The sequence below is a fragment of the Coregonus clupeaformis genome, chromosome 10, assembly GCF_020615455.1.
Source record: "Coregonus clupeaformis isolate EN_2021a chromosome 10, ASM2061545v1, whole genome shotgun sequence".
Classification (NCBI taxonomy): Eukaryota; Metazoa; Chordata; class Actinopteri; order Salmoniformes; family Salmonidae; genus Coregonus; species Coregonus clupeaformis.
This window is the reverse complement of record NC_059201.1, coordinates 15,825,369-15,831,641: the sequence shown is the minus strand read 5'-3', so window position 1 is coordinate 15,831,641 and position 6,273 is coordinate 15,825,369.

The window sequence follows — 6,273 nt, the reverse complement described above, 5'->3', positions numbered from 1 at the left end:
AATTTATCTTGATTTGTTCGCCGACAAAAAGGAACTTCTTTCAAAGAGACAATCGAGTTGCACTGAACGCTAGCCATCTTGACAGTAGTACGTGAATTGATTGACGCTGCTACCCGCTCTTTTCTTAGTTACGTTCATGGTTATGTTACGTATGACGAAAGCGCGTAAGTGCAAGCCCTCCCGGAACCCATAGAGATTGTATTGAAAGCTCTGATATTTGAAAAAAAAGATTTTACATGAGAGTCTATGAGAGACTTCTGGGGCGATTTTCAACCTGACTGAAATCGCCCCAAAAGGGGCGGGGCCATTTGAAGCACGACTTTAGCCTGATTGGACATTTAGTGGCAGATCAGACGTCTAGATTAGAACACTGATAACTACTGTTGCCGTGATATAATTGATTAGAAAAAAAATCCCTTCCTTTTCCCGTTTGGCAGTGCGTCGCCAATATCGCCCTAATGAACACACCGCCCCTGTTCACGCTACTGGGTTAGCTAGCTGGCTGGCTATTATGCATCATGTTTAAAAAGGCTGGCAAATATTATGTGCTAACTAGCTTCCTATCATGGATTGTAGGCTATTTTGCGAAAATAGTTAAGAAGTAACGTTAGCTAGCTAACTAACGTAGAGGGGGATTTTTGAACTAACGTTACCACTTACTTTGAGCAAGTCAGATTTGGTGGTAAAACCGCTCCATTAAAATTGGACATGATGATAGTTCTCTATAAGCAGTGTGGCTACTAGCTATGTTTCATTACATAATTCCGCGCAGATATATTTTCATACCAAATGCACCCTTCCGGGGAGATGACGTCAGTTCCTGTCTCGGGTTGACGGTGTTTGCTCTTGGTGACCAATGGGCACACGTAAATGTACCGGTTGGGTAGAGTAGCTCACAAACGTTTGACCCGTTCTTTTTTACAACAGTTATTACACAAAGTAAATTTGGTATTGGTTTGACCACTGCTGCCTGCCTGTACTTGACTTGACTTGACTTCATGCATGGTTACTTATCTGTAATGTGCTTGTCATCCAAATACTTTATGTACAGAGGGTTTATGTTCCTATGGTTTGCTTCAGAAATTCCACATTACAAGAATGGAAGATAAGCCTCCTCTGTCCCATAGAGATCCTATTAAATTACTAAAGGGGCTATATCATATAAACCCTAAAAGTTTCAGAATGAAAATGACAGCCATATTGGTCAGGGAGAAATCCAAACCAGTCTAATTGGAATGATAATCCTCTGTGAATCCCAAATTAATAATTCCCCCATGAAGTTTTACAAGATTTAAACCTCAGTAACAGTTAAACATTTAATTTGGGAGGTACAGTGCATTCGGAAAGACCACTTTACTTTTTCCACATTTGGTTATATTACAGCCTTATTCTAAAATGGATTCAATATATTTTTCTCTTCATCAATCTACACACAATACCCCATAATGACAAAGCGAAATAGGTTTTTAGAAATGTTGTACATTTATTAAAAATAAACAACAGAAATACCTTATTTACAGAAGTATTCAGACCCTTTGCTATGAGACTCGAAATTGAGCTCCATTGATCATCCTTGAGACACACATGATTGGAGTCCACCTGTGGTAAATTCAATTGATTGGACATGATTTGGAAAGGCACACAAATCAAATCAAATCAAATTATATTTGTCACATACACGTGTTTGGCAGATGTTATTGCGGGTGTAGCGAAATGCTTGTGTTTCTAGCTCTGACAGTGCAGTAATGTCTAACAAGTCATATCTAACAATTTCACAACATATACCCAATACACACAAATCTAACTAAGGAATGGATTTACGAATATATACATATATGGACGAGCAATGACAGAGTGGCATGGACTAAGATACAGTAGAATAGTATAGAATACAGTGTATACATATGATATGAGTAATGCAAGATATGTAAACATGATTCAAGTGACTAGTGTTCCAGTGATTTCTAGTCTATGTCTATAGGCAGCAGCCTCTAATGTGCTAGTGATGGCTATTTAACATTCTGATGGCCTTCAGATAGAAGCTGTTTTTCAGTCTCTCGGTCCCAGCTTTGATGCACCTGTACTGACCTCGCCTTCTGGATGATAGCGGGGTGAACATGCAGTGGCTCGGGTGGTTGATGTCCTTGATTATCTTTTTGGCCTTCCTGTGACATCGGGTGCTGCAGGTGTCCTAAATGGCGGATAGTTTGCACCCAGTAATGCGTTGGGCAGACCGCACCACCCTCTGGAGAGCCCTGCGGTTGTGGGCGGTGCAGTTGCTGTACCAGGCGGTGATACAGCCCGACAGGATGCTCTCAATTGTGCATCTGTAAAAGTTTGTCAGGGTTTTAGGTGCCAAGCCAAATTTCTTCAGCCTCCTGAGGTTGAAGTGGCTCTGTTGCGCCTTCTTCACCACACTGTCTGTGTGGGTGGACCATTTCAGTTTGTCAGTGATGTGTACACAGAGGAACTTGAAGCTTTCCACCTTCTCCACTGCGGTCCCGTCGATGTGGATAGGGGGGTGCACCCTCTGCTGTTTCCACGATCATCTCCTTTGTTTTGTTGACGTTGAGTGAGAGGTTATTTTCCATTCACCTCACTCCCAGAGCCCTCACTTCCTCCCTGTAAGCGGTCTCGTCATTGTTGGTAATCAAGCCTACTACTGTTGTGTCGTCTGCAAACTTGATGATTGAGTTGGAGGAGTGCTTGGCCACGCAGTCATGGGTGAACAGGGAGTACAGGAGTGGGCTGAGCACGCCCCCTTGTGGGGCCCCAGTGTTGAGGATCAACGAAGTGGAGGTGTTGTTTCCTACCTTCACCACCTGGGGGCGGCCCGTCAGGAAGTCCAGTACCCAGTTGCACAAGGCGGGGTTCAGACCCAGGGCCTCGAGCTTAATGATGAGCTTGGAGGGTACTATGGTGTTGAATGCTGAGCTATAGTCAATGAACAGCATTCTTACAATAGTATTCCTCTTGTCCAGATGGGATAGGGCAGTGTGCAGTGTGATGGCGATTGCATCGTCTGTGGATCTATTGGGGCGGCAAGCAAATTGAAGTGGGTCTCGGGTGACAGGTAAGGTAGAGGTGATATGATCCTTGATTAGTCTCTCAAAGCACTTCATGATGACAGAGGTAAGTGCTACGGGGCGATAGTAATTTAGTTCAGTTACCTTTGCTTTCTTGGGTACAGGAACAATGGTGGCCATCTTGAAGCATGTGGGGACAGCAGACTGGGATAGGTAGAGATTGAATATGTCCGTAAACACACCAGCCAGCTGGTCTGCGCATGCTCTGAGGACGCGGCTAGGGATGCCGTCTAGGCCGGCAGCCTTGCGAGGGTTAACACGCTTAAATATCTTACTCACGTCGGCCACGGAAAAGGAGAGCCCACATGTAGTGGGCCGCGTTGGTGGTACTGTGTTATCCTCAAAGCGGACGAAGAAGGTGTTTAGCTTGTCCGGAAGCAAGACGTCGGTGTCAGCAACGTGGCTGGTTTTCCTTTTGTAATCCGTGATTGTCTGTAGACCCTGCCACATATGTCTCGTGTCTGAGCCGTTGATTTGCGACTCCACTTTGTCTCTATACTGACGTTTTGCCTGTTTGATTGCCTTGCGGAGTGAATAGCTACACTGTTTCTATTCTGCCACATACCCAGTCACCTTGCCATGGTTAAATGCGGTGGTTCGCGCTTTCAGTTTTGCGCGAATGCTGCCATCTATCCACAGTTTCTGGTTAGGGTAGGTTTTAATAGTCACAGTGGGCACAACATCTCCTATACACTTCCTGATAAACTCAGTCACCGTTTCAGTGTATTCGTCTAAATTATTTTCACAAGCTACCCAGAACATAAGGTCCCACAGTTGACAGTGCATGGCAGAGCAAAAACTAAGCCATGAGATCGAAGGAATTGTCCGTAGAGCTCCGAGACAGGATTGTGTCAAGGCACAGATCTGGGGAAGGGTACCAAAACATTTCTGCAGCATTGAAGGTCCCCAAGAACACAGCGACCTCCATCATTCTTAAATGGAAGAAAATTGGAACCACCAAGACTCTTCCTAGAGCTTGCCGCCCGGCCAAATTGAGCAATCGGGTGAGAAGGGCCTTTGTCAGGGAAGTGACCAAGAACCCGATGGTCACTCTGACAGAGCACCAGAGTTCCACTGTGGAGATGGGAGAACCTTCCAGAAGGACAACCATCTCTGCAGCACTTCACCAATCAGGCCTTTATGGTAGAGTGGCCAGACGGAAGCCACTCCTCAGTAAATGGCACATGACAGCCCGCTCAGAGTTTTCCAAAAGGCACAGAAATTACTCTCAGACCATGAGAAACAAGATTATTTGGTCTGATGAAACCAAGATTGAACTATTTGGCCTGAATGCCAAGTGTCACGAGGGAAAGATGAACGGAGCAAAGTACAGAGAGATCATTGATGAAAACCTGCTCCAGAGCGCTCAGGACCTCAGACTGGGGTGAAGGTTTACCCTCCAACAGGACAACGACCCTAAGCACACAGCCAAGACAACACAGGAGTGGCTTTGGAACAAGTCTCTGAATGTCCTTGAGTGGCCCAGCTGTAATCACTGCCAAAGGGTCTAAATACTTATGTAAGTGTGATATTTCCGTTTTTTATTTTTAATACATTTGCAAAATTTCTAAAAACCTGTTTTTGCTTTGTCATTATGGGGTATGGTGTGTAGATTGATGAGGGAAAAACCTATTTAATACATTTTAGAATAAGACTGCAATGTTACAAAGTGTGGAAAAAGTCAAGGGGTCTGAAAACTTTCTGAATGCACTGTATTTAATCTGTTACATGTCTTGAAATCAGACATAAACAAATGCATGTGGCATATAATTAGGCACGTCTCTGAAATTGCACAAACCCCAAACATATTGTAGTGCATGTCTGGATATCACTTCGTTCTGAAGCCTGCAGCCTTGCTGGCTCGGTCGAAGTGGCTATCTGAGGGTCTAATTAGCCCCTACCCCCTCAATAATTTTCAGTCCTTCAGCTTTGGAGGGCCGAGGGGCAAGGGGAAGTGAAAGTGGGTGATTTGTGATTCAGCCCCTGATTTGACTTATGCAGGAATATAAAAGTAAAGTGATATATCAGAAATTGTGTAATATAATTATTGTCAACCTAAAATATTGTCATAATTATAAATACAGTTTATACAGGTTTTATACACATTTTCTGTATAAATAGCCTCTAAAATATATGTAAACAGACCATAAATGTCTCCGTTTTTGTTTTCTTAGAAAGCTTTGAGTGTTGTTATATGATACAATATCAGTACTTGTTGCATTTACAACTTGTCTAAGTCCTATCATCAACTGATTTCAGCCAGTGTATGGCTGTGGATTGACTGCATTGTTTGAATGCAATACTGGCATATTGGCATTTATACAACGGATTGGTCTAATCCTGAATGCTGATTGGTTAAATCCGCATTCCAGCCAGTGTATATTCCACAAGTTACCACCGGCTAAATCTATGACGTTAAAATGCCTATTTACTCTGTTCCATCTGACTGCACAATCCACTGTCTCGTCAGCACAGCCAGGCACTTTATAAACTTGATCTCCACTATAAAAAGCATCTAGACATTATCTCACATTTCTTTAAGACTAACATTTAGTTTTCAACAGCTGAGATTTGTATAAACCTTGCTGTCTGTCTCTCCAACATTTGCAACATTGTTTCAAAATTCAAATTCGATCTCCAGATCTCCCATAGTAATGAACGTGTCGGGAGACAGACAGGCAGGCCAGGCGGGCAGCTTTTCTCAGCCAGTTGAAATCATGAATCAGCATCATTTTTATGGATATATACAAAGAACTATGAATAGAAAACAGGTAAAACGAAACGAAGTGCAGCTAGTTTACTGTCTTTCCAGTTTCCGTTTGAAGTGATTGTGTTAGCTGTGTTGTTGGCTAGCTCCTCTGAACAAGTGTCCTGACGAGAGAGCACATTTTCTACGCCATGCGAAATAGCGCATCATTAGCTCATTGTTATGGATGTATCCAAATATATGTCACTAGCAAATAGCTCAAACAAATGCAAGTGCAGCTACTTTGCTGTTATTCTGTCTGCACTGTTTGACGTGACTGTAAGTTAGCTGTAGTTGTCTAGCTAGCAAGCAAGGGATAAGAACGTTGCCAGCCAGTGAACGACCAGCCGGTGGAATGTGCATGGTGGGAACTTGGTTCGGACTTTCCACCGTCATGACCCCTACGGAAACACCCACACACCTCCCGACACACTGATCAGA